General features: G+C 43.7%; 1 long non-coding RNA gene across 5 annotated transcripts in view; it reads left to right on the top strand.

Annotated features, from left to right (window-relative positions):
* The first annotated feature begins 7 nt into the window (after nucleotides 1–7).
* Nucleotides 8–27,968, top strand: part of LOC146370039 (uncharacterized) — a 56,607-nt gene continuing 28,646 nt past the window's right edge. For 3 of the 5 annotated variants that reach the window (XR_014797342.1, XR_014797343.1, XR_014797345.1), the window contains exon 1: nucleotides 8–27,915. This is a non-coding gene — a long non-coding RNA (uncharacterized LOC146370039). The remainder of the gene's footprint in view (nucleotides 27,916–27,968) is intronic. The other 2 variants (XR_014797344.1, XR_014797346.1) reach the window with 2 other exon arrangements.

Raw genomic sequence — 27,968 nt, forward strand, 5'->3', positions numbered from 1 at the left:
TTACTAGAGATGACCGACATTACTACAATGACCATTAGAGCCAGCGGCAAAATCTTCCAGATAAAAAACAGACAAACCCCCCCAAACTAGTTATCAACCAGCCCGAGCGGGTCTGGTTCCTGCTGCCTTGCATCTTATTTCTTAATTCTCCTGGACGCGCTCTCTGTCGTGAGCGCGCCATCACGTGGGAGGTCCCTTTAAGTTTCCATCGACTGAGGCCTGAGCGTGTCACATGGACATGATATAATGAAAAGGCAGGAACAGAGTGAGTGCGCTGGGCTCTTTGCTAAAGCAGAAGGGAGCAGAAATGTACGCAGTCATCTGCCGACAGTGTAGAGGGCCAGCGGGGCCGAGCCCAACCGAACGCTGCCGATCTCGACCGGGCTGGGCCGAGCCGGACAGACTGCGCCTCATCGGACGGGACCTCTGTGTTCGCCGTTGCACCTGCCAGCTGTGACGCGCACTTTAAAAGAGGAGGAAAATGTCGCCCGTGCGTGCGCGTATTTCGCACAGTCCCGGAGCAAAGGAGGAGCGCCCTTCGGTGTGAGTGAACTTATTTCTAATAGCTCGGCTGGTGTGGGGATCGGCTCCGGGTTGCTGCCGCAGGTGCGTTTTCGCGCTTGAGTTGTGCCTGGTAGCCAGCCTGCTGTACTCTAGTGAGGACCCGCATCTCTGGGCTTTTGGAATAGTGCGTTTGTTGAAGAAAGCGCAATCACCCTGCAGGGGAGTCTTGATCACGGGCCATGTGCGTGTTTGCCAGTGTCCGCATTCCAGGTGGTGTTGCGCACATAGAAATTGAAGTTGAAGTAAACAAGTGGGGATAAGGGTTCGACTCCGGTGCTTTGAGAACGCGTTTCCACGTTGAGCATGTTGGACTGGAAACATCTCGCGCCTCTGTGGCGAACCCGAAGCTCTGAGTCGAGGTGCCAAGAGCAAGTGAAGTTGTCAGTGGTAATTTTGTGCGGCTTTTACAGCAAGATGGATTATTTGTATGTTTCACAGTTTAATGAGGGCTCGCAGTGTTTGACAGTTCTCCAACTTAACAGAGAGATGTGCCCAAAAGGATGACATTCTGTAAACTCCGAGTGTCAAACTGGTTGTGGTGGTTTTCTGGCTCCGGTGCTCATTTACGAGAGCGTCGCTTTAAAGCAGCGGTCCTGTTTGTTTAATAAAGCCACCCAATTTCCCTGCGGGATGCCTGCGAGGTGCCGTCAGCGCTTCATTGTGTCAATACTGACTGGTGAGGAAAACAAGAAAACACCTGCCTGCTGCTCTGGTTATTGCGCAAACACACGCACATTCCCTGTCCCTCAGACACACACACACCATCCAGCGTTTTGCTGATTCATAACTGGGCAGTCACATCATTGTGTATATGACACACAGTTCAAAGAGCGTCCTATTTTGGCCGCCGTCTCACCCAGAAAGGGGAAGTACTTCAATATTTTAATGCGAGAGGCTCTTCCGGAGTCTCTCTCCAAGTGTTCCAAGAAGCAGCTGATACAAAAGGCTGTCCAGATCCGATCAGCAGAGCAGACAAGAAAACCCCTAAAGACGTATGTAAACTCTTTATAATATATAATCACGACTTATTCCAGACTGTAGTGTCTAAAATAATCAGATTGTTCCATTTCTTACTCGTTTGATATAATAATGATACAGAAGTAGCAATTTATTAAAACTATTTGTTACTGTAGCACTGAAGAAGAGCTGAAATATTTTTATTAGGAAATTAACAAATTAGTCGACTGACAGGAAACTAAAGACTGATGACACCAGCAGTCTGTATTTGAAGTTGTGGACAGTTTGGCTGGAACAAAAAGTCAGGTTGGCAACGCTGCCTGTGTGTCCACTGTTTCTCTTTCTTTATAGTGAAAAAGAATTAAACAAGTTACAGATGGTGTTTAATTCAAGAAGGAAAAAAATAGAATGAGTGCAAAAGAGTTTTTAACTTTTCAAACACATAATTACTTGATGTAATCGCATGACTGCAGTAATTATAACAACATTACAATGACCCAAATTGCTGCTATGCTTCAGTACAACCCAGAGGAGATAAGGAAAACTCTTTCTTTATGATGTGACAGCGCTAGCCTAATAATTTATTTCGTTAAAAAAAAGTCCAATAAGATAAACTTGGTTCTGCTTCAAGGAAGTGAGCTAAAGTGTGCTGTGTTAAAGTCCAGCGTTCTGTCCATCCATCGTCCCTCTGCTGCTTCTGTGGCTTCGTAAGACATTATTTGATTTCCTTCTTTGTTCCTGTCATAATTATCACGTCCGCTGGAGGATGGGTGCAGTATGCTGTTACGATGCATTGCTAGAGGTCGGCGAACAATCAAATTCACTTGCAATGAGCCACTTTCACAAAGCAAACCTTTAAGGCGGTGGCAGGATTCCCCGCTTACACCTGTCATTAACGTTTGTATCGCACAGTGTTGTACTGTGGAGCATGTGGCCTGAGCTTTGCAATCCAGGGCAGACATTACATAACAGTAACACAGTGATTCTGTAGTGCACAGCGAACCAACAACAAAGCTCTGACATCATGTTTCCTCTGTTCAAATTACATCAAGTTAACTAATAATTTGGTACCGCAGGTCCTGCTCCAGTACAAACTTACGGGACTGCATCAGCTGTGATCCATTCATCTGCCACTGCATCATTTCTTTCAAGTTCAAATGAAACCAACCAAATTCTGTTTGACTCGAGGAATGGTCGGCTTCCCGATAAACAGCATCTGCGCCCTGACAAGTATAAGCATTGTAAAACGTGACCTCTGCTGTCCTCCAGTAGTTGTATGGGAATGAAATTTGCAATAATCCCACAGCATTAACCATTAACCGCATTAATCCTGCTGTGTTTGGCCTTATTAGAACATGAGAACAAATCCATCATCCTTTTGAAGCAAACTTTCGCAGCTCTAAGCTGTTATTTCCGCCCTCGAGAGCATTACTTGGCAAAGTGAATTTGAACTGGGATTAGCCGCATGCTGGAGATGGCTGGAGTATGTCAGTGGTGTTCAGCGGCGATAGCATGGCCTCCCTGTTACTGTGTGTTCCTGTTTATCTGTGACTGTTTTTGTGGGTGCATACACGTGCTGACTGAAGACAGACTTTCCAATCTGCGTCACAGACTGTGCCTGACGTCTGTCAGATGTTTGTGCTCGCCTTGTCTCAACAAATAGCTCTGTTTCATTTGAATACATGTGTTGTTTTCATCATTTCTTCTGCTACCTTGTGTAAATGGTCAGCGCAGAAGCCGATTTGTTCAACTGCACCGTCCACTGAGTCTCTTTGCTGCCACACAGCAGTCTTTGCTACTTGGATCCCCAGCATCAGAGGCTAATCTGAGAAATGAGCCTGTTACTTGTTATTCCCTTTGTTGTGATCTGAAGTAAATGGTGTATGTTTTTTTTCTGTGAACAATGAGCTACAGTGTGAGAGCAGCTCACACAGCCAGCTGTGAAAGTTGTGTTTCCGCTGGCTTTATGTGGTCATAATTAGCAGCTCCCATGTGACTCAGTGATGTGTGCGTGTGTGTTTGAGCCTGTATGTAAGAGCATGCCTTTGAGCAGGGGCATGCTTGTGTTTACATGACAGCCGATCAGAAAGGGAAGTGACGCGGGCGGCAGCGGAGGGGTGAGAGCGGCAGACATTATGCTGCTGCAGAGTGGGAGAGAAAGGAGTGAGAGAACGGGGAGCAGGAAACCCACAGACAGATAAAAAGGTGAGACAGGAACAAAGAAGCTAACGAGCGATCGCTTTCTTGGTTACTGCGTGCTCGCTGGCCTGCCTCTGTGGCTGGATCCATCGTAAACAAATGCAAACATGCAGTAAAAATGAGCCAGTGTCCATGTGGGCTGGGCGAGTGCGCATTTGATTATGAAATGTGTTTACCCTCAGCTCACTACAAAAGTAGTGGCACAGGCTTTTGTTTGTCCAGAGCTGTGCTCGTTCCTGCTCGGAGCCAACCTCCTTAGTCGCTGTTCAAAGTGACCTCATCATCTCGCTGGCCAGCCGCCCTCCCAGACTCGAGCTGACTGGAACTTACTTGTCGGTTAAATGACTTTCATAACAGCTTCAGTAATGGACACTCCTCAAATATTTCCTCAGCAAACGGAGGTCTTCCTAGGGGATGGGAAATGGACATGGGAAGATGGGTTCTCAGATGTATCTCAGGCCCAATGAGCCATCTAACACAACGAGAGACGTGGCAAAGGAATAAGCGAGCAAAATCAGGTTACTCTGCAATGAGTTTAGGCTGTGCTGACCTTCCCTGACTGACAGCAGTATTATTGAATCTGGGTCCTTCTGTGGATTCTTCATATCGTACTGTAAATCACCGATCGTGTTCCCGAGAGACTGCAGTATTCATTATAGTCAGACAAACACGAAGGTTGTACTTGGCCAATCACCAAATCTCCACCCGTGTGAGCGGCGTGACAGCAGAGGTAACTGGGTCATCACGATCAGCCAGGTTCTTCCTCTTTTCTTCCTCACTTAGTCTGCACAGCTGTGCCTGTAAATATATGTCTCTTATATCAGATGCTGACATACATTTAATAGCAAATTAACAGCGTTCATCCCACGAGGAGCACGAGTATGCTTATTAAGTGGCGTTCTGTGATTTGACTTTAAGTGACACATTATAGTCCAACACTGGCAAAGAGAACCGGGTCTATCCTCTGTGGAGTCTGTTTTATGAGGGATACTGTAGGTCAGCTCCTTTAATTATTAGTCCAAAGAGTTCATATCCAGTGTGGCTGAATGTGCTAAGCAGATGTTTGAGAAATACTTGATTTCCTCTATTAACAATTTGTCCTGCTGTAAAGCTACAATTCTAAAAATTTGGAAATCTGAAGAAACCTCTGTGGATTTGGTTGGAAATCGGCATAGTTTAAACTGAGAACTGCAGATTGTTGTGCTACAATGACATACAGCAAAGAAGCTCTGAGGAAGTAGAAGGAAATCATTTGGTGAGTTAATCATTTTGAGCCATCCACAAATGTAGGCTCTCCCAGCTTTTTACAGTTTGGGGTTGTACCATCAGAAATGTAAAGGCTTTATCCTTGAAGCTTGAAACTTCATGGTACTGCACTGCATTTCCATGACATGGGTTTGCATTTGGAGCTGGACCCAAGATGCTGCGCAGCAGCTACACACTTGTTTAACACCAGGTCGCTAGTCTGTCGCACAGAGAGACAATCATTCGCAGCCACGTTCACACCTACGGCCAGTTTACAATCGCTTCTTATTTCACTTATGACTGCTGTGGGATATGCATTGTGATTGAACTGGGAATGGTGGTGGTCTGGTCAGAGGTGAGTGGCGTATTGCATTGTTGAGCAGTCTGCAGGATGGAGGCTGAATTGGCAGCGAGAGTCTGGCCTGGCACCAAGCTGCTTGGCATACAACCGGCCTGGGGAGGACGTGAAACGAAGCCTCAGCAGGGCTCGGGTAATGGAGGAGAAAACTGCCCACAGCTTTATTAGGGAGGATCAGAGAGGTAAGACACAGACGCAATAAAAGAGATTTGTATTAAAAGACAAAAGTCTTATTTAAGTGAATTTCTTCTACTTCCTCTCGTTTGGCAGAGCGTCTTTACTGTGGGAACATCAGGTCTGCCTTTAACAAAGATGTAACATTGTGTGGGTAACAGCCCACTGCCCATATGTCTGCTGGTCGGAGCAATGACACAACACAGGGAAAGGAAATGTGCGGCGGGGGTGAGATATAAACACAGGAACGTAAAGAGGGAGAGTGATGGTCTGGGTCATAGATGGGCTTCAGCCGGAAGAGTCCACAAACTCTGTGCTTCTGTTTCCTTTCACGAGTCTTTCCACCTTTCCACTTCAGCCACATGCATACAACTCACACCATTTTTGCTTGCACTGTTCTTGGATAAGGCCTTCAGATTGCAGGACACAGCAGACAGAGCTTTGCTGCTAAGCGATGACAGTAGCAAAGAGCGACAAATAAAGAAGAAGAAGAATCCAGACCTAAATCTTAATGGATGGTTTTGTTGGTGACCCCGCCCCCACAAAGTGATAGGAGTAATATGAACCGTACGAGGATGAAAACAAGAGCTAACACTGGGGTTTCAGGAACTGCAGTTCCTCTAACGGCCACTTGAAGCTAGCTCCAAGAGTGAATGACGCCCCACAGAGTCCCATGTTAAAATGACCAACTCACACAACATTAAAAAGCATATTTAAAGACTAGTACAAGAAGTGTTTTTGGTCTCTATGGATACTTTCCATTGTCACAAGAATAATCTGCTGTTTTGACTGACAGACGTATCGACAGCTGGACTTCTCCTCTCTGTTTGTACTGTTAAGCATTTCTTTTAATCATCTAACTAATAATACATCGTTCTGTTTGGCACAGCCAATCTCAGTTTTGTTGAGTGAAATCTCGTATTTTATTAGTCGTTATTCAGCACTAATTAGCAGAGACGTGACGAGTGACTGCACTGTGTAGTTATCAATACATTCATGCAAAAGATTCTTGGTTCAAGCCTGGGAGGAGTCACAAACTGGCCGCCTACTGCCTCCTAATGGGAGGGTGGGCTCGGTAAGGGCATCTAGTATAAAACATGGATCAGCTGCAGCAATCCACTGGGAAATAAGGAAGCAGTTGAAAGCCGATCTCAGGAAAACAACATGGCGACAGTTGTCTGTCTTTTATATACAGTCTATACTCTGAAACTTTATATTAATTTCAGTTCCCAGTTTTAGGAGTGAAACAAATGACCACAGAGTATAAATAGTAAAGGACAGGAGGGTTTGATGAGTCCCTTGATGGTTTTGATTTGATATGTGAAAGGATACAAGAGTCATTCAAGAATTTTGTCACATGGTGAGGCTGTACTTGGAAATGTTACTGAAGCAGGAGAGTTTCTGTGAGCTAGCGAGTGCTACTGCTCTGCAAAGTAGGCCAAAGGCACAGGGGAGTGTCACATGAACCAACACTGCTATGTTAGCCATTCTCCAGTGTCTTGTTCAAGCCACAGATGGGAAGAGAGACACTCACCGAGAGAGAGAGAGAGAGCACTCAGCATGCGTCATGTATCCCATGCTGCTTGACGTCTGTGCATGACACCCAAAACCGCACTGCTGAAAAGGGGAAGTGCTCATTTCTGTCGGCCTGGAAACCACACTGACCTTCTCCGTAACCACTTTAACTAGTGCTGAAGGTCAGCAGAGCACAGGGATTTCTCTGAGCTTAGGGTGAGTGTCCAGCTCTCATGTCGGGCCACAGGAGACCCAGGAAGTCTGACCTGGTCCCTAATGCCACAGCAGCCAAACCGACAAAACTCTGTTGTCAGTTTGTCGCCTAGCGTGCTGTCACCTCCTCCTCCTCCGCCGCTGACTCTCTCTGCAAGCCTGCTAAAGTGAGAAGCATCCCCAAGGAAACAGAGGGGTTAGTGAGAACGACTGGGGGAAAATAATAAAGCAGTGCGGTTGGTCAGAGTAACAGTTGTGAGGTCACAGGAAAACCAACTGGTGCTTCTGACGCAGCTGGATTTATTCCTGTTTGAACATCGTTGTCTAGGAGGCTTTCTGTCATCTGCCTCTGTAAAGTACAGTGAGGAGGGAACACCAGTTTCCCCAGTGGCTGGAAACCAAATAGACTGGCCATACCAGTTCACTCCACAAGAGAAAACGCCAGGGTTACGTGGGGATAACACAAGATCTCGGGTTCCTGTGAATTCACAAAAACGGCACACAAAGAAGGCTTTGGTTTCTGAGAAAGCCTCTTGATGTGGGCTTGCTGAAGCTGCTGACACTGTAATGTTTGTCACACACTCTCTCATCCCTTGTCAGCCACTTCCACTTGTACACGTTGATTGTACATGCAACAGCTCTACTCTGACCTACATGTTGAGAATGGACATGGAACACTTGCCATTTATAGCCTTTTCTCCTGTGCCGGTCCCTGACGTAACAGCAGAGCACAAAGTTCCCTGAAAAAGTTCTGCTGCCCTTTCCAAGACGCGGAACAATAGAAAGGAGACCGCTTGTACAGGCTTTGTTTTCCATCATGCTGGGTATCACTTTGTCCAAAAGTAAAACACTTCCAGTTTGACTTCACACGCTGTGTTTGCTTGTGCAATGCACTTTCACACACACCAACTGAATCCACTGTGCCAGAGAAGCTGACACTCAGGAGAAGCTTGCTCACAGAGATGCACTCATACTGTTGTTCAGTTTCACTGCACAGGCTTAACTATGCTGCACAGTATTATATATACATGTTTATTATAATGTGATTATTTATTTGACAAGACTGTCGGCGCTCTCGTGTCTGCAGGATGGAGTTAATGAACTGATGGGCCGACGTTCTCTTCAGGGTTTTCTGACAGCAATCAGAATAAAGATAAACCTTTATTAGTCCCACACGGGGGACATGTTTTTGGTCACAGCAGAGAGAACAAGTTAAGAGCAGTAAAATTTTAGAAAAACACAAAAGAATAAGATTAGATAAAATAGAAAAACATACTAGTTCATGCAGCCCGGACCATGACACTACCTCTACTGTGTTTGACTTTGGGAATATTTTGTTTATGGAACGCTGTGCTGGTTTTATGCCCGATGTAACGAGTCGGCCAATCCTTTGTGTTCTCTTTGGTCGACACTTTGTTTCTGTTGTTGAATCGTAAACACTGACATTGGTAAAATGGCCTGTATCTGTATAGCGCTTTACTAGTTCCTAAGGACCCCAAAGCGCTTTACATATCCAGTCACCCACCCATTCACGCACACATTCACACACTGGTGATGGCAGCTACAGTGTAGCCACAGCTGGGGCGCACTGACAGAGGCGAGGCTGCCGGACACTGGCGCCACCGGGCCCTCTGACCACCACCAGTAGGCAACGGGTGAAGTGTCTTGCCCAAGGACACAACGACCGAGACTGTCGGAGCCGGGGATCGAACCGGCAACCTTCCGATTACAAGACGAACACCCAACTCCACGATCGCACATTAACTGAGACAAGTGTGCCCTGCAGTTTGTTCTTGTTCTGGGTTCTTTTGCGACCTCCTGGATGAGTTGTCGATGTGGTCTTGAAGTCATTTTGGCAGACCAGACACTCCCGGGAAGTACACATTGTTCCAGATTTTCTCAGCGAATGTGATTCGTGATTCGTTAGGATCCCAAAGCCTTGGAGATGGCTCTGTAACATGATAGATGTCAGTGACTTTGTTTCTTCTCTGGCGCTTGTTCAGATCGTGGCGTGACCTGTTGCTTTTCCAGCTCTTTCAGCCTGCTCCACTTGGTCAGACCAGTTCTATTTAAATCATTTCTTCATTTAAAAGAGTCTGGCAGTAATCAGGGCTGCCTCTGTGCTGAGTCATGGTGAGGTAGAATCACAGGGATGGATGTTACTACACATGCATGCACAACCTTTTACAGGGAAAAGCAAACACGTGTCTTCGTTTGATAAACCCATCCATCATCTATTCACCCAATTTGGTTTTTGAGGCGACTTTTACTACATCACAACTTGTGTTTATTATTATTTAAAAATGATGAAATCAATAAATAATGTAAAACGAGCACATAAACTATGATATCTGACTCCAAGGCTACGTTCACACTGCAGGCGAATCCGATATTTTTGACCCTATGCGACTCATATCCGATCAACGGCACAAATCCGACCTGGGTCACTTTCGTATGTGGTACTGAATCCGAGACATATCTGATGTTTTAGAAAGCGACAGCTGTTTGATGGTCATGTCGCATTAAATCCGTCTTTTACGTCACTGACACAAGACAGACGGCAATTATCAGCGCCGGAGAAGACATGGTGAACGCTTCCTGACCATCCCGTGAAACTGCTGGGAAGACAACGTTGGAGAAACGTGAACATTTTATTTGTACTGTATAATCTGCAGATTCTGACAGAAATCTGAAACTATCCTTTGAAGCAGCGCTCCTCTAAACCAGCAATAAGGATCATTATTAGGCCAAATGTAAATAACAAAATAACTTTATAACTTAAAGCAAAATTGGGAAACGAAAAGTCTGAAACAAGTCTTTATATTAAGGCCATCAGTCAAACAATACTGTTTGCTCTGGGTCTAAACAGACGTCTGTGTGTGACGTCTTCTTTTGCGCATGCGGCCGCTTTGAGCGTTCACACTAGAGCGCGTTTGCTGTCGCATTTTATTTGTCGTGTGAACAAGCAGACAAAAAAATCAGATTTGATCAAAAAATCTGAATTGAGCATCAAGACCTGCAGTGTGAACGTAGCCTAAGAGAAAACATACTCCAATACAGTGAAGCACACAATCACAGGGACACAAACAATGTAAAAATAAAGATTATGTTACGCAGCATCAGTCCCACTATATGCTGTTCTATGTTGAGATCATGCTTTCAGTGATGGTTATCCTCAGGAGCGCGCTCCCATGTTGAACAATATTTAATTGTTCCACATGAATTCTGTGCAGGTGGTGAAACAAACGTGGCTGAAGCCTTTAATGCCTTTAATGTTTTACTTGAAATCATATTTGATAGAAGCACAATGTCCTGTCATCACACAACTCGGGGGAAGTACAGAGTTGGGCAACGGTTCTCGTTTGGTTTATCAGATTAGCACAGCTGAGTCTTTTCTGGTGCAGAATAAGGTGCTCCACTTGTGTTTGTTTCTATGGGTGAGAAGGAAGCGAGAGCCTCGTTATCGCCGCCACGGCCCTCTGGCCGAGTCATGAGGCCTGTGCACGCGCGGCCGACTTTATTTTATTTTTGAAATCTCACAGTGTCATTTCATTGACTTGACACTCCTCTTAGCCTTCCTCTCCCACTGTGTGCGCTTCTATCTGGTCTCCCTGCGCTTCCCCTCCACCCCTGTTCCCACGGCAACACGTGGCTATCGGTTACATAACCACGACACATGTATTTGTGTGCATGCGCATGTGTCCCTGCGGTCGCCCCTGGCCTTGGGAAACCAAACATGCAGCTTTCAGGCTTTTGGGTTCTTGCAAGCGCATTATTGATAGTGTTAACACTGATCGCGCCACAGGCATAAATAGAGCCTTGTGTTTGTTTGTGCGGTTGTGTGTTCTCATTTTACACCGCTGCAGTGTATTTCATTTCCACTAGATGGGAACAATGTGCAAGTAACAAACACCAAATGTGGCTGCTAGTGCCAGCTTAAGTTGTTGATGAGCAAGCGCTGATCAGTAAGATGAAGGTGCTGATGGTGCATCGCCGATGAATGCGTCGCTCGTCTGTGTGCAACCCGCGCTGGCTGCTTCATTCAATAAGTGTCCTTGCTCGTGTTTGTGGTATGAATGAGGATTAGTGTGCGATTGAATGTTGATGTGGATGTGTGTGGGCATCTGAGATTAATCACACACACACACACAGAGCCAGGCCTTCAGATCACCTCTAATGGCACTGGGCAGGCCTCAGTAGGGGAGGCCGAGCTGCTGTTCATTTCAATTAGAGCCATGTCGAGGAGTGAGCCCAAGCATCAGGCTTGCCCCTAATTGAGCTCATTTCATATTTATGAGGCAGAAACATGGGTCTGAGGGGGCGCTTTCACTTAAGATTGCTAAAACACGTGGTTGAAGTAGACGTCAGGTCTGTCTGTCGTGTTTGAGAAAACAAAAATGGTGGGAAAAGCTAAGAGATGGGATATTTTGCTTGTGTGTGTGAGGAGCTCCGGCAGTAAAGCCCTCAGTTCCTCATCTGAGTGTACAGTGTGGCATTGTGCGGCGCGGCAGTGAACGCTGTTATTAGAGACTTTATGGCCCACGCTGTGTCTGTTGTGTTGGCACCTTCTGCTTATGCTACCAAACTGACCTCGATAAATCCCGACACCCAGGAATACTGAGTGCTCATGGAGCTGACTCTTTCCTAAAGGGTCCCACACACACTGGTCGGTGGTGTAATCAGGGCCCAGCTCGTGATTATTGGGCTTCGGGCCCATTAATCAGCCCCTCACTCTGTCTCCACCCCTGCTTAGCCAAGTTAATTTGGTTTTAACTGGATTTGTTGCAGTTTTATGTGAACCTTATAAGCACATTGTTAACTAGATCTTGCATTAACAGAAAATTAATGAGAGGTTTCAGGATTAGTTAGTAGTGTAGCAGCCTCTCATCCCTATTTTTTCAAAATCAGAATCAGAATACTTTATTGATCCCTAGGGGAAATTATTTTTCATTACAGTGCTCCGTTATAAACAAACATTAACAGAGACAGACGATACACTAACTAAGAATAGCATTATTATTATTATTATTATTATTATTGGCAAAAAGCTGGTATAATTCCCATCTACTAAGCAATATTAGTAGATGGGAGGAGGAGTTATCTACCAACTGGGAATAAGGCTTTGACTGTAACTGGAGTCAGCAGAGTTCAGCTGTGTGACTCAGCTTTTTAGAAAAGGAAAAAAATATTTAGCATCTAATCAGCGTAATCACTGTAGTGTCTCTGCATTTATTCTGTTATGTTAACCATGTTTGTGTCTTTAGCTACTGAAACTGCTGAAAGTGCCACAAACATGGGCAGTAGCATTATAAAAGAGACGGGAGCGTCTGGTTCTGAAATGTGAAGTCAAAGCAGAAGTGTCTGAAATGTGCATTCTGTTTACTTGGCCAGCAGGGGGCAGCCCTGCAAAAACACCTGTGGTTGTGTAGACGTCTATGGAAAAACAGCCTTCATCTCCACTCTGTAGTCAGTTCCCTGATCTTCCAGATTCCCAATGACCATATTGAGTCGTCCGTTTTTTAATTCTTAGAGTCAGAAAGCAAGATTGTTCAGAATGGTCAGGTCAGGTGGTCTCCCACCAATGCCGTCTTGTTCCAGTAGCCCACTCCTCATCGGGGTGTCCTGGTTCCTCAACACCTGACGCGGACCTTGTTAATCCGAGCTGCATGCAATGTGATTAAGCGCCTTTCTTCCTGGTGTGACAGGTGTCCCAGGCAACGTGTGAGCTATTTATTATTGTATCACTTCCTCATTGTTGCACGTTAGAGGTGGCAGTGACCTGTGAGCGGTAACAGCCTGCTACCAAGAACATTTAACCTGAGTCACGGTGACACTGCGAAGGAGTGTAGAAACCTGGGGAAAGCAAAATCAGCGCTTTAGCACTTATACGACGTTGACAAGTCAGAAGGAAAGCACAAACATGTTAGTGTCTAACTGACCTTCAGCACTTCTGGCTGCGTCTGATTAGCCGTGATGCACAGGTTTTTCATGGTGACTCAGTCACAAGGAGAGGCACAAGCACCGTCTCTTATGGCATGTTTCCATAGTAACGGCATGAGGAGGTCAGGCGCTGGTGAAGCACACAGGAGCCATTTCCCAATAAACTGGCTTTTGTTGTGCTTCTGTATACTGTATAAAAGCTGTGAGACATGTTTGAAGGTAGAACTCATGCAGGACGAGCGTCTACTCTCTGTTTCATGTTGTATACACTTTGTCCGAGTTTGAGTGTTGCCCGGTCCTTGACCCCTGTGCCTGCAGACCTTAAATGCATGCAAGTGATAGCAAAGTGTGGATAACATGACATGAACCAGCTGCGTGGATCAAACTTACAGTTGAAAACAAAACAAAACAAGGAAGATGCAAAGTTTGCTTTTTGAATCTATAACAATATTTGTTAAATAAACAAAATACAAGTATCCAAAACAAGTTGGCACATATATTGATCTTAGTCTAAATATTGGAAATGGTTTAAATCACAGTCCAAATGAGCTGCTTTCCTTCGGTTATAGATTATTTTTCTGTGGGTGTCAGTTAATCAGCTGGTAGTACAGCATAATATAATGCAGTTGATAAGAAAACTGATAAAACAAAGAGTTGGCTGATGGATCATCTTTTTAAAAAACGTTATGTTGGTAGGATCTGCTAAGCCTCTGAATAGGGCTGGGTATCGTCACTGATTTCTAGAATCGATTCGATCCACGATTCGATTCGATTCGATTCGATTTGAATCGGGGAAATTTTGCCTCAGACAGTCAGAAATATTATAATTCAGATCAGTACATTTACATATTTTCGTATCTATAAAAAGGAAGCTGACACTTGTGAAGACTTTATCAAAGGTGTGAGCATCACAGCAGAAGCCTTTGTGTCAAAGTAGCTGAAGATAAAACAGAAAAATATGAAGGTGATTTTCCTGGCCTGGGATTTTATAAAAATATTCTGCAGTACATCAAAAAACGAAAGAAAACCATTAATCAACTTATGAACATTACCTCTGAAGTTACAGAGGTTTTATTAGAGACACGCTAAGCGTTTTGCATTTTGCATAATTTTAAAAAGTTTAAATTTGTTCAGAAGCCTGTTGAACGGCAGAAATTAGGTTTTCTTTTCGGAAGTAAGTAAAAGGAAAAAAACAGCGGCTGACAGGCTGTAAACAACGGTAGACTGGTGCGTAACAAGCAAGCGAATAATGCAGAAAACAGATTTTTAGACGGGAAACTGTTCTTGAAGTACAAAAGTCATGACGATGTTTATGTGAAGCGTAGTTTGGATCTTCTTTTGCTGCTGGAGTGGGTAAAAGTTAGCATTCATCCTCCAGCTTCACTGTTTATGCTATGCTAACATAGCTGTGTCACTAGCGATCACGTAGCACATCATTATATACCAGCTAGCCCAACTTCAGTAACCCCACAAACGTCGCTGCTGTTTAGTTTTCTGTCTTCATTTATGTTGGAAGTGATAGCAGAGCTGTATGTTTGAATTTTTCAGAAATCTCTCAGTCAGAACATGCTATATCATGTTTAGGTGGAAGCTAGCGAGCTAACATCCTGCTAACTTCTGCTAATTGGATGTTAAACTTAATTGTTACACCTGGTAAAGCAGCAACGCTGATCATTTTATTAAAGATGAAAGAATTTAGACACTTTGTAACTCTCAGTTATGCCGCAGTGATCGTTTGACTTTGGGACCAAAAGCGGAGTTTGGACCCGGAAACGGCTAATGACGTCAGACTTAAAGACCGGATAGTAATCAACAGGAAAATGCTTTTGTGTCATGATCTCCTAATGTATCCATAGACTCAGTCACTCATTATTTTTTTCAATAAAAAATTGATTATGTTAAATCTCAGACATTCCCATTTTTGGCACATCTGGTGTTTTTAAACTAAGATGATGGCGATGAAATCACTAATCCCAAGGCTTCAAAAAGAAAGTGCTTAATGCATGGATTTCTGACTGGGAGATTCATTTTAGTTACACAAAACAGTTTTACTTTTGTTTTCAGTCTCCTGCTCATAACAGTACTTTCAGAACAAACAAAAGTGGCAGCTTTTCCAGGACCACGAGGACATTTTCTTCTGTAACAGTATTCCCCCTATGAATTGTTAGTTGCTTTATTAGTCGACATGAGCACAGCTGACTCATCCAGAAAAAACATTGTCATTAAAGACTTCAGCGTTCATCTTTTATGTGTCTCTGTGGCTTCCAGCACCAGCCTCCTTGAAGGTCCACCATAGCTACAGTCCAGCTTGATTTAAAACAAACAAACAAATAAAAACCCAGTAGATGCATTGATCGGTCGATTTGGGCAAGGCCCACTAAATAGATCTTTCTTGAATTCCACATAGGATTAACTAAACTAAAGGGAAGCACTGAAGGGAGTTCCTGGAAATGATCTCAGCATATTTATTGGTGTTTATTACAGAGAGCTTTGGAATTTAGTAAACTGAAACTTGTATAAGAACACTTCAATTAAATTTGGACATAAATGAAAGGGGAACAAAAAAACCCTACACTGATGGGACCTGGTGGTTTTTTATGAGTCAGGGACATTTTGCAGTATGGTGTGGCTTCACTTCACGTTCCCTCGGTTCCATTGGTCATTATTCTGTTGTTTGCCGATGGTAGTGCTCTATTCCAGGATGGTAAGGACCTGTTCATAGGGCACAGTGATGAGGATGAAAATGATCACCGTCACTTTGACCACAGTTAATCCATTAAACAGAGCTGACAACAGTGATCATCACAACACCAAACAATGTCTTTTTGAAGAGTGGTATTCCACACGTCCACCAGCATTCCAGATCCATGTAAATCAGTCCCAAGGAGCACCCGAGCTGCTCTGTTGGCACATTGTTGCTCAGCAGCTGCTACAGATAATTTATGCGGGTTTTTCCTTTAGTAATTCTACTTTTTTATCAGTTGTTTTAATCACATTCTGTTGGTCCATCTGCATGAGGACATGAGAGCTGTGGTTTTCTGTGGTTAGACATGAAGCAGTGGTATAATTCTTGAATAAAAGTGTTTTTTGTCCAGTCTCCAGCAGAGTTAGCTGGATTCCTAACAGCTAACTAGCAAGTCAACACTTAGAACCAAGGTGTCTGTAATGGGAAGGTTGGTGGTTCGATCCCGCGCAGAATGCCAAATGTCCTTGGGCAAAATGTTAACCCCACATTGCATCTATGATGCATCATTAGAGTGTTGGATGTAAAGCATTTAATCATAGGAATACGTGCTTGTATTAACAGAGGCAAGTTGTATACAGCACTTTTAGGGTTATAAGAACCAGACGGTTTGCATTCGTGAGGTTCGGTCAGCCACTGTGCCTTCACTCTATTAAACATGGGGACATCTTTGCGTCTCTTACTCTGCTATGACATTTTGGACATACGTCATACGGTCATTTTATGGGTGCAGATATTAATTCAATTCTTGTGGGTGAATTCTACAACCCGCACAGATAGATGCAAACAAGTCACCGTGCACGCGATAGTGTCCGCTTTGTGCACAGTGCTACAGCTGCAACATAAGCACATTTTATATTTTAGACATTTTACAAAATTAAGTTTACTTAATTGACTAAGAAACAATGTTTCCTTTTTCTTAGGACTAATGTGAGCTCCTTGTTATGATGATTTTTTCAGAACTTGCCTTGGAAGCCTCGGAGTTAAAGAATTTCCTCCGTGTTAAAGAAACCCAGTAAAAGTTGTTTCCACAGCTGTGGAACAAACAGTCACCGCTGATAATTAGCTGAAGTAGCTGCTGATGTCTATGTCCACGAGTGTCAGTGATCATGGACACAAGTATTATAAAAATGATTCCACATATATCGTTCATACTCGTTATTTACTAGTGTTGTGTAATATATTCTTGAAGTTCTTGAAGTCGTACACATTTATGAAACATGAAGTGTTACGAGCTTTTTTCCCAGGCTTTTTTATATACACGCCGCTTCCCTCGGGAAATATTATTATGAAACATTACATATATTTGCACTGCTTTGCAGATGATGCCCAGCTTTATCTGTGCATGAAGCCAGATGGTGCAAATAAACTAGTTAAACTTCAGACATGAAGACGCAGAGGCCTCTATAACTGACCTCTAACTTCCTACTTCTGAATTCAGATCAAACTGAGGTTATTGTACTAAAGAATCATGGCGTCTGTCCAAACACTGACTTTAGATTTCATTACGTTGCTCTTTAGTGACCGTGCAAGAAACTGTTCTGACCAGGAGCATTCAGCATACACTAAACAAATGTGCAGAACTGCCTTCATTCATCTGAATGAAAATTAGACTCATCCTGTCAAAAAACTAGAGCATACATTTATTACTTCTAGGCTTATTATAATTTAATATTATAAGGTTGCTCTGAAAGGTCCATGAAACTTCTTCAGTTGATCCAAAACGCTGCAGGAAGAGTCCTGACTGGAAAGAGAGAGCACATTTCTCTCACATTAGCTTCTCTGCATTTAAAATCCTTTCCTGCACATTCGAATCTCTAAACATCCTGCTGTGTCTTAAAGACTGTATATTATCCTAACAGAGCATTTCTTAAGACTGCAGACCTTCTTATGGTTCCTAGCAGAATGGGAGGCAAAGTTTTATTGCTGTTTATGTCGTCATGGTTTGGCAAATCTTGGTTGGTGGGGTGACTCCGACTTTCCGAGTTCCACTTGAAAATTCCAACTAGGAACTCAGAAATACCGACTTCAACCGAAGTCTGTAATCAAACGATGGAGCAACGCCAGCAGCAGTTGAGACGAGGGTTTTGCCTCTCTGGCTACAAGCTAAGAGGCTGCATGTGTGAGTCTAATGGACTGATTCTTATATAGCACTTTCCTGCTCTCCCGGAGTATTCAAAGCGCTGTATACAACATGCCTCATTCACCCAATCACTTCTAAACACAAACTTAATCTACATTCACAAACATCCACACTCTGATGAACGCATCGGAGGGCAAATTGGGGTTAGTATCTTGACATGCAGACTGGGGAAGCCTGGGATCGAACCACCAACCTTCCGATCAGCTGCTCTACCACATGAGCCACCCCTACAGCTCAGTTCTCATAAATGATCCTAGAGGATGGCATAGGAGCTTTATGTTAAAGTAAGGAGTGCTTATTTAGCCTGAACAAAGAGGATGGAGAGAATCCAAGCAAAGGACAGAGGGACCAGCTGAGGCAAAATCTGAAAACATAACCAGGATCAAAAAAGAGAGCGCTTATAAAGCAAAGCACGGAGACTGTCTGGCAAACGGAAACATCCTGTACTAGGAAACTGACACTAAACCAAAACCCTGCTTTCTGTCTGTTGGTGGTGTCTTTGTATTTTGGTAAATTAATTTAGTTTTCATTATTGCTGAAGTGTTGTATGTGACCGCACATGTGATCACATCCATCAGGCTAGACATTTTTGATTAAGTTGGTGAACTATTGTGAAGTGCAGGTGGAGAGTAATCTATCATTGCCTCTGCAGATGTAGTCGAGTCAGCACATCTCATTAATGAAATTATGAAATGAAGACATTTCTAAATTTTACGGGGCGCACACATGTAAACACACCATGTAAACGCATAGAAGAAAGCAGTTCTGTTATATGCTCTGAAAGGGTTTCCTCACATTGCAGTCAATTTGATACTTGACCTCAGAAAATCTGTAACGGTTGACTGGGTTTGCCTCAAGGAGCCGTTAATTACCGGTTAAACCACACCAGAAACTCTGCTGGCTGAAAGACCGAAATAGCTGAGCTCCTGGTACGACAGAAGTAACAGACCATCACCAGCTCTGCTTTCTGAAACTGAAACTTCTGATATTGGTCACAATGTGCAATCGAATGACAAACAGGCGATTGTCGAGTTTCTGTTTAAGTGTCTTGAGTGCTAAAGTAACACAGACACTGAACAATATCCTGATTTCTAAACCCTTTATTATAATTTCACACCTGTGAGGTGTGAAGGCCTCAGTTTCCCCACCGTGGGCTGGTCCGTTCATCCTGGCTGTTGTGGTGGAGGTAGCTGGTGCAGTATCCTCCTGAAGATGGTTCAACATCTATATAAGCTATGAATATCTGAGCTTCAATACTGATATATCATGAATTCATATAGATTTCTGGCATTTTTTAAGTGTTTATTGTTCAGCATTATTTATAATATCACCGTGTTTAACAGGCTGGTAGAGCAGGTGAGGACGCCCAGCTTTAGTTCACATATTTGCCATCCCTGAAATTCCAAATCTGAATTTCATGGCACAGCATTATATTCAGGTTTATTAAAAAACATAAGTATAGACCATAACGAATGAAACTGCTGAATGATGGAGAATGAGGGTCAAACAGGTTGATCACTGGCTTATAAAGACACGGTGCACCGTTGTTCTCGTGTTCTCCTTGTACCCTGAACACGGGACCCTGAATGAACACCGATGACCTGACAGCACTGTAGCAATCAATAAAAACTATTCAAAGTTTCAGACAAAGAGATGAGAACTAAGTGGGGAGAAGAGGAACATCTGTAAGACGGGAACAAAATCCGAGAGACGTCCAGTTGGAAATGTGTATCAGTATCAACGACCTGACAAATCTCAGGCCCTTTCCTGTAAGCTCTTTTTTGTTGTATGCCTACTTTCTGTTTGGGGAACAATCAGAAATACTCATAATGGGATCGAGATATGACCTCGCTGCTGACATGGACAGTTACAATGGTTTTGATGCGGCTTTTAGCTGGTGATGTCGTTCAGTTAAGATGCCGAGCACACGCTGCTCAAGAGCCGTTGATGCAGAGTGCAAGTCATTACGTTTTTGCTGTTTCATAAACGTGTAATCAGGAGAAGAATGCATGAAGAGGAAAGTCAGCTCATCACTTTGTTTTGTTTTTTTCACCACTTTTTAAAAAGAATTGAAATTGCATTTAAGACCTTTAAAGGGAATTCTTACTCGTTTAGTGCTTTTATTTTGGAAATCGAGCATTTTCATGTGTGAGTTGCATCACTACATACACTTCAAAGGATTCCAGAGGCTCTGCATATTTCACAATTTAAAAAGAAACTGTCAGGCATTGCACTGATTTTTGTAGAAATGTCCTGAAAGTCATCTTGCAGTGGTTTGAAACTTGCGTGAGATGCCAAAGACAAGTTGTTCAATGTGATAGGATCAAAATATCTTCAGAAAATATGTGGCAGGAAGTGTGCTTCTGTGAAGATGCAAGTAATCCGAACACAGCTGCAGATCTCTGCGGGCAAGTCCGTTATGGGCTACTTCAGCTCAGCGAGTCTTATAGACGAACCGGCTCATCGGCACATCGCGTGCCAGCGCTCGATAAACTAGCTCAAGGATTCGGCGTTTTCTAACGTTTCCAAGCAGAAAGGAGAAATCCAAATTGTCCACACAGTATGTGCCAATGAATTGGTGACTTTAGCCGATCAGTTACTTTGCGACTCAGTTAACTCAGATCTGTAACTCAGTCTGTGACCCAGATACTGTTACTGACTCTGTCACTTTGTTACTCTGCTACTCAGATATTCAGGGACATCTTTGCCTTGTGACTGAGCACATTAAGCTATTGGAACTTGATTTTTAGGGTGTGAACCATGAAATGTGATGCCTGTTGTTGACATCCTGGATCTGTCGTGTTTTGCCCGTCTCTCTCTGCCCTTGCTTTCTATCATCTCTCAAACTGCTGGAGCTCTTGATTATTATAACCTCTTCGTTCAGTTTTATTCTTTGCTTTGGAGCTTGACCACTTGGCCTGAATGCAGTGACAGGTATTTTCATGCTTTCACCCCTGAGCTGCTGTGTAACCTGCTGTTTTGATGCTAATAAAACCAGATTGCACCACCCATCTGCAGGAACAAGACGTTGGGTAATATTACTGACAGCGCACCGAGAGTGCACCCTGCCTGCTGCTCATTGGTTCTCCTGTGTTAGATCTGTGGCTGCGGCTGCTGATATTCTTCGTAGTGTGTTTTCAGAGGATGCTCTCAGCACTTGTTCTAAGAAACTTTGACTGTGTGTGGGACTTTCCAGCTCAGGTTCAGGTTATGCAGATGAGGTTGATCGATTTGTCGTGGCTCAGTTTCACGTTGTAATTTTTCTTTTTTTCAAAAACATCTTTTGCTTTTGACGTCAGTCTGCCAGAGTGATGACGGTAATTATGTTTCTCCCCTATACACAAAATTTGTGCATTTATGTTTGTGTTCAAAGCCAGAGACCATAACTTCTCATCCTTATCTGCCTTGTTGCTATGATTCATCTAGTAACCCAGGTGAACACTTCAAAGGAACACTGTGCACACACAGATATAGATACATATACGTAAGCATGGTCGGTTACTTAGAACTCTCTGTGTGTGCGTTTGTGGTTGTTGAGTGGGCTGCTATCTCTGACTCATGCTCCTCTTTTCATTGATGATCATGCCAGACAGCGCGAGTGCTCCTGTGATGTCAAAATCAACCAGGAGAGGAGAGTAAAAATGAGGAGATCCAAATTCCAGCTGTGAGTATTCCTGGATCGAGGTTGTTTTGTCTGCCTGCCGGCTCTTATTTAAAGATCAAAGTATCGTGTTCGCTGCTGGACTGTTTTTCTGTCCCACCGAGGCAGCGTGGCAGCAGGGTCTGGGGTCAAAGTGCACACGTGTTTGTAGGATGCATCCTCTGAGAACAGCAGAGTTTTACATCATGTATCTGTGCATGATCTCAGGTCGTGCTCATTGCCTTTGACTTCTAAGCACCGCTCAGCGACTCGATTTACCTCACACAAATTTGTTCCACTTTGTTTGAGAGGAGCTCATGTGGTTGTTGTACTTTTCAATAAGCTGCAGCAGAGAAGAAGTCATTTGCAGTGTTTTTTTTAGTAGATAGTGGTTACAGAGGTTCTGCTTAGTGGATTTTATTTCCGATACGTAACAAATAAAACATACAGTCACGCCATGAGCTCTCATGTTCTTGTATATTGTGCGCGCATAAATTTGGTCCATTGTCCCCAAAAGATCTTTTGAACTTGCAATATATATTTTTTAATACCAACAGAGGTCAAATGTATCGCAGTCTCGAGGGTCAGTCAATAAACTGCAGCTTGTCCCCTTGTTAGGAAAATGAAGCTTCTGAAACAAAACTTTCACCGGTATTCACTGTTCCTCCGTTAAATCTATCGCTACTGGTCACTGAATTTGAAGAATGTTTTTATTTCACTTTGATCTGAAGCTCATTTTCATACCCAAAGGTGTCACTTCAGGAAGATGTCCATTTATTGGTGTAGGAGAAGCTGCGGTGTGGGCGGAAGCACGTACGATCACTGAGGTCGCAGCAGCGAGAAAACCTGAATATAATGCTGTAAGTTTCCACATCGAGTGTTTTTACCAAGAACTCTGTCTATAAGATTTCCTCAGTATGTGAAAATATAATCATCAAATGACATCAAGCCGTTTCTATTCGATTTCATTTTATATACACTTTTACTAGTTGGACCCCTTGTAGTTTCAGAAGTGCCTCAATTCTTTGTATAGATGGATACATTTTGGTTCATAGGGAATCACATGGCTACTGCGTGACAACGTGAATCTCCCGGTGAATCTACCTTACAATATAAAGCACCTTGAGGCAGCTGTTGTTGTGATTTGGCTCTGTATAAATAAACTAAATAGAACTGACCATTCGAATGACGCAGGAGTTATTGATACTCATCAGTTTTTTGTTACTGCAGCCCAACTTCAAGATTTGATTTGTTGTGTTCTCGGACGTGTCATTCTGTATTATTTGATTGTAACTGGTGGTCGTTACCTTCCCATCTACGGAGCCCCGCAGGGGACATGGGAGAAAAAAAAATTAAGACGGACTTTTGCGAGATCTCGCAAAACAAACTCGGGATCTCGCAAAACTTTTGCGAGCTCTCGCAAAACAAACTCGGGTTCTCGCAAAACTTTTGCGAGATCTCGCAAAAGTTTTAGCCGCATTCTTCGGACGCCGGCTCGAAGCCGACCGGGAGGTCGAGGCACGATGTGCCGAGAAAGCGGTGTTCCTCCCGGCTGTAGTAGGTCTCTACCTCCCGTTAGCTTCGAGCTAACGGGAAGAATGCGGCTAAAACTTTTGCGAGATCCCGAGTTAGTTTTGCGAGATCTCGCAAAAGTCTGTCTTAATTTTTTTTTCTCCCATGTCCCCTCCGGGGCTCCGTACCCATCAGCCCCAAGCAGTCCAGCTTTTTTCAGGCCTTTCTTTATAAACCCCAGGGATGAAATCTAGCAGCGATGCATCAGTAGGTTCTGAACCGAGGAGGGGTCGTGGCAATGGTCATGACAATTTGCACATAAATTCTCATGAAACTGGTCTAGATTTGCTCTTTTACTGTTTATTAAGTTTATGAAGTTATTTCTGAAACAGAATAGTATGGGTTGAGTCTTACACGTATTCGTTTTCTGGATGAAATGAACTGTTCCATGTTTGAATAAATAAATATTAGAGTGTTGCCAGGTTGACTGTCACTCTTTAGTAATTACTAGTTACTACTAGTTACTTGAAATCACACATTTAAATAGTTGAGCAGCGCAGTCCTAATTGCACTTTGTGCAACGAAATCCAAATTTGTCTCAGGCTCACTTGATATACATCTGTCTCATTTCCGTTCCACCCTGAAATGAAAATGAGAAGTCTCTCTCTCTTTTTTTCCTTTCGACATGCTTTCAGTAGGTTAGTCCTTACAGTGGGAGGAAGGCACACAAACTCTGAGATAACCAAGAGAGAACTATTGTAATGAGTGTCAGCGTTGGTCTGTTTGGCTATGACTCAAACTGCCGGTGCGCCGATGGTTTTAACGACCGTTCGACAGCCTGCTGTGGGGTTTTCACCTGAGAGTAGTAACGAGTGATGATGTGGAACTACGCACACACTCGCAGTTTCATTCATCAAATATTTCAGTAACACATGCAGTGTTGGCAGCGCTCACCTCAGCCAGTACTTTCATGTCTTCATGAAAATAGACGATGTAGAGAATTAGTCAGAAAGCACAACTGACCACAGTGTCGAAGCGTACTTATTTAGTCAAGAAAAATACCCCAATGGGGGACTTTTACCTGACTGCATTTAATGGGAAATACTCTCCAAAACAGCTCTTTTAGAGCTCTGCTCAAACAATCTTAATCATCATCCAATCGTTTAAATATTTGCTATAGTTTGGGAGTTTTTGACGACCTCACTCTGCAGATTAGCGAAACGAGCTTTGGAGCTGCAGTGCAAATGCGGGCACTAGTTTGGGTGAGGATATGCCTTAGGTGGAGCAAGTAACCGCAGTGACTGATTGTGAGATGCTGATGGACTTGTCTGTCACGGCAAGCTGTCCTCAACAGTCAAATACTTGAAGCTTTCTTTGGATGAAAGTTTCATTTCTTTTGCTTCACATGCCAACAATGTCACGCTGCAGCAAGGTAGGTGGATTATGTCTGACTAGAAATCTGAAAGAGGATTCATCAGAATTACTGGAACCAATATTTAATTCCTCATTTTTCTCTCAGTGTTTCTGTTATGATGTTTGATAGCAGCGTCTTTCAGTTTGGGCGAGGAGGATGTGTTGTGTTCACTGTACTCACTTTTACATTTATCCAGATGAATTAGCAGGACTGAATCGAATGTGTCATCTTTGACTTGATCTTAAAGGATTCTTATATACTTAAACATTAAAATAACCTTCATAGCAAACCTCACACATGAGTTCAACTTGTGAACCTGTAACTGCTTGTGAAAGTCGTGGACTTCTTTCAGAATTGAAATGAGGTGTTTTCCCTTCATTTTAGTGCAGCTGTTGGAGTTTTAACAGTGAAATATGAGAAATGTGATGCAGGTTTATGTTATACAGCAATGTTCACTTTTAATACAGGGAACAACAGATGGGTGTCTGAGGTGGGGTTTGTGAAGGGGTGCTGTGTGCTGAGATAAATAGCCACATAAGTGAAAAGGCAGGCACAGTGAGAAGATTGAGAGAAAAGCCCTGCATGTCAGTGTGTGTGTGTGTGTGTGTGTGTGTGTGTGTGTGTGTGTGTGTGTGTGTGTGTGTGTGTGCTGAGTGCAGGCAAAGTTTCAGGCTGATGCCAAAAAGCACATTCCTGGCAGCTTCCAGAGCATCTGTCAGATGCACCTCAAGAAGATGATCCAGCAGAACGCCCTGAGATTAAACCACACACACACACACACACACACACACACACACACACACACACACACACACACACACCTAACCGCAGCTCTGAGAGGACTGTCATAGCATTGCCTTATTTAGCACTGGTGGTGACTGACGTCTCCCTCCAGCCAGTGATATGCTGACTATGCCCTCCTGGCTGTGCTCATGTTAACACTGCATTACATTAATGCTCAAAAGTCACTGAAGCTGCGGCACGTCCCTGAGCCAGCGGGCTGCTCTACATTTCACTCTCGTGCATGGCTGATATTCCTCTCTGTCAAACCCTGGGGATAAATGTCTGTGAGTCCAAGGGCAACGAGAACAATGCTACCTCTGTGCTGCTCTGCAACCAGGGCCGTGTGCCTTCTCCCTCAGTCCATCACACTCTGCAGGTTTGTCCCCTTGGTGTGGGAAACCAGCAGTCAGCAGCTCAAGTGTCAGCTGTTGGTCACAGGATTTCATCTTTCATTTGAAATAAAAAATTCAGTTGTGCAGAAAGTGAAACATTGTAATGACGTTACAGTCTTACAGCCTTGCACGCTCCCTCGACCTCTGGATAAACTAAGGCTTCAGTCACATGGGCCTAGGGACGAGTTGGTGACCCCTGGCAATCTCCAGTCGCTAAGGAAAAATGTGTATTCCCCAAGTGGGTGATGACTTGTTGCTGCCCCTGGGTGAAACTGCCTGCAAAGAGGGCTTTGTTTGCACCAAAAACATCATTCCAGTTGCTTCAGTTGCTATCAGATTGCCATGGTTGCCGGTTTACAACACTTGCTAGCTAACCATTGAACGGTAGTGAAACTTGAAAAAGTACAACATAAATGAGAAAGAGCATTTTTCTTCAAAGCAAAGATTGCAGCTCACCGCCTAAACCAGCAGATTTCAAAAGGTGCAACTTCTGATTTGAAGGTGAATGGTCTCCTTTTTTTTTTTTTTTTTTTTACCACTGGTAAGTGTTTGCAGAGAAGTTGGCATCTTCCATGCAAACTACAGGCAACTGTGGCAACCCTCTAGTGACCCAAGCAATAATAAGGATGTTCTCAGTGTTTTTGCAACCAATTTCTCCAGGTCCACCGAGCAACCTCCCTGAACCAATCCCCAACTGGTCAGTTGCCAAGTGGCAAAAGTTCCCCAGTGACTGGTTGTTAACAGGAAGTCACTGACCGGTCTCTAGGCCTCTGTGGTTGGGAAATAGCAAATTTCCCAGCAATTTCCTAGCAACCTCCAACTACCACTTGCAATAGATCAGGAAAGCCATATTTTTTCCCGAGCAGCCGGTGGTTCTCAGCTGGTCTCTTGGCCCATGTTCAATGGCGCTGCTCAACCTTTCAGAACCTGCCTTTGACAGAGGATGCTAGCAAGCAGTACTTTTAGGATTGGAGTGCTGTGTGCGTTGCGTTTGTTCTGAAAAAGAAAATATATGTGTACATATTTGTGTGAAGTGCTTAATAAAGTGGCAGATACTGAGGTAACTTTGTACTGAGGTGATTTTCTAACCTAATGAATATTTCTTAAACTTTGTTTTGTATTTGTAGGTTTATATATCATGCTAACACGTGTTAAAGATTACAACATTTTTGCAAAGCTGGGCTCGAGTGATTTCATCCATCGATTCTGGACTCTGTGTAGCAGCTGCCATCGTGTTTCCTGGAGCCAGACTTACTGCTGAGGCTATGCTAGCTAGTGGCATTCCTAAACCCTTTGAGTGCACAGAAACATACTCGTGCTAATTTGCTGGCTCCGCCTGAGTTTGGATCTTCCTGTTGCTCACAGGGGGTGTTCTTATTGTTGGGGTTTTCTTTTTATTATTGTAGCGTCCCTACCATAAGGTTAGGTTTAGTGTCGTGCTATCATGAGCTCACAGAGTTATGGCTGCTGTCAGTTTACAGAACCAGGCTGTTCTGCCTTTAGAATGAAGTTGTGCAAAAAAAGGAAACTCAAACTGGAGAACAGCTTAGTTCAAGCTTCACACGTGTTCTCAGTGGAAGTCGCTCTTTGCTCTTCACCTGCTAGCTTAAGCTAAATCTTTATTAAGCCTGTCCAAAGGTCCCCCGAGCCACACGTTACACTCCGATGAGTCATGCTTTATCTCATCACATTTCCATCTTCCACGTGCCCATCCTAAACAATTTGCATCATGTGCTTTAATGGATATACGACCAAGCAGCAGGGAGGAGGTTAAAGGTCCGAGCTGGTGATTCTGTCGAGATGTAGAGGAGAGCTGTGTCATGAAAATCCCATCTGAAGAGAGAAGCCGATATATGATTCTCTTAATCTGATTGCATTATGTGTAATTCATGGCTTCAGTTCTTGCCCTGTCTGTGTTTATTTATGTTGAATGGCGTTTATGTAACGTCTGCATCGTTTTCAGCGAGGCTGACTGACTGCTGATGTTTCACAGCGACTTCTTATGTAACCGTGTGGTCTCTCTCTCTTTCTGCAGGCTCTGCTGGAGGCAAATGCATGCTGCAGACGCCTTTTGGGCTTCAAATCAGCAAACGGCACTGGAAAGACGCTCCCCTGGCTAAAAGGTCCGTGTGTGTTTGAGCGTCTTTGTACGATACGTTTCTTGTAATCATGTCTC

The sequence above is a fragment of the Perissodus microlepis genome, chromosome 17, assembly GCF_051167445.1.
Source record: "Perissodus microlepis isolate ML-2025 ecotype Zambia chromosome 17, ASM5116744v1, whole genome shotgun sequence".
Taxonomy (NCBI): domain Eukaryota; kingdom Metazoa; phylum Chordata; class Actinopteri; order Cichliformes; family Cichlidae; genus Perissodus; species Perissodus microlepis.